A 1710-nucleotide genomic window follows, 5' to 3' on the forward strand; every position below is an offset into this window, starting at 1 on the left:
TATAATAAAAATTAGAAAGTGTTAGATATGGATTGGCCGAAAACCGCCGGCAATATAACACCGCCTACTGTCTAATGATGAGTATCGGAGGTTTCCAATCTAATTCTTGAAAACCCATAATTGCCCTTACAAGCTTATGTACCTATCCGGTATCCACAAGCTTCTTTTCCTTCAACATTTAAAAAAAAAAGGAAAAAAAGAAGACCAAAAAAAATGTTATGCAATAAATTAAACGAGTTATTTGTTAAAGTAGTCTCTGAATTTGTATTCGAGTCTCAATGTCGTCTTTGAATTTAAAATTATCTTAAATTTGTCTCTAAACTTAACAATAGTCGTCCATAAAATACTTTTTGATGACAAAACGATGACATAATTGAACGGAAACCATGCTAAAAGCCACGCTGGACTGGTAAAACGTTGTCGTTACATTTTTAGTTCCCAAATATAACAAAAACGAGGTTGTTTAGGGTAATTTGAGGGATTTCTACCTTCTAATTAACATGTTAAAAATCCTTAAAATATCTAAACAACGTTGTTTATGTTCTATTTGAGCGTCAAAAATAAAATGACGACATTTTATCTATCCAATGTAGTTTTTAGGATGGCTTCCGTCCAACCACAACATCATTCCGTCATTAAAAAATATCTCAGAGACCATCGTTGTTAAACTCAGAGACAAATTTAAAACAATTTTAAATTTATGAAGAACATTAAAATTTGACTACAAATTCAAGGATCACACTGATAGTTAACTCAAATTAAACTCCTAATTTCAAGTTATTCCTACTTATTTCAATTTATAAATGATTTATAAGATATAAAATTTTAGTTCAAATCAATAATATGTTTTACAAAAAGTTATACGAACAAAATAATTATTTAACAATCGTCGCAATAAAAATTTAATAGTACAATTTTATCTTAAAATTATAAGAGAATGATTTTGTCTATAAAGTCAATAATTTCTGCTATCTTTTCGATTTATTGATAACCATTTCCAATGTTGTTTCTTTTTTCTATAATTAATTAATATGAGTATCTTCAGTTTGATTCTCATTTTTAACTTTTCTTTATGACCTATACTTTAGAATTAGCTTACTATTAAAGAATGATTTTTCTTTGCCAATCTTACATAAGGTCATAATGGAAATGAATCAATCTTCTCTTATTTTACTACCAAGTCTATAAGAAGGTACAATAATATAGTCCTCTCTTACACCATCTACAGTAATATAGTCAAGAAAAGAAAAAGGTACAATAATATATTAATAAAGTTAGGTATGTATAGAATTATATATTATTCAGATAGGTTTAAAAGAAAGAATAAAACTAAAACATAAAAGTTATAACACAGAAATTAAAATATTGAGATTAAATTAGATTTTCGTCTCATATTTAGTGTAAAATATATAAAATTAAGTTATGGTAGAAGGGGATGCAGCAACAAAATACTGTCATAGCAGAAAAGATGTAGAAAGAATACAACGATTTATTAAAAAAGAAGAAGCAGCGAATATGAGAACATGGCAAGATATTGTCATGGCGAAAGGAGATGTAACAGCGTGTCATAGTAGTCTAGCGGAAAGAGACACAAAAAGAGATGCAGCGGCGTGTTGAAGAAGAAAAAACAGCAAACACGAAGAAGGCGACGAGGTGCAGCGGCGTGCCATGGCGGTCTTCTTCAGCTGCTATGGCGGAAGGGAATACAGC

The sequence above is a fragment of the Arachis ipaensis genome, chromosome B06 (assembly GCF_000816755.2).
Source record: "Arachis ipaensis cultivar K30076 chromosome B06, Araip1.1, whole genome shotgun sequence".
Classification (NCBI taxonomy): Eukaryota; Viridiplantae; Streptophyta; class Magnoliopsida; order Fabales; family Fabaceae; genus Arachis; species Arachis ipaensis.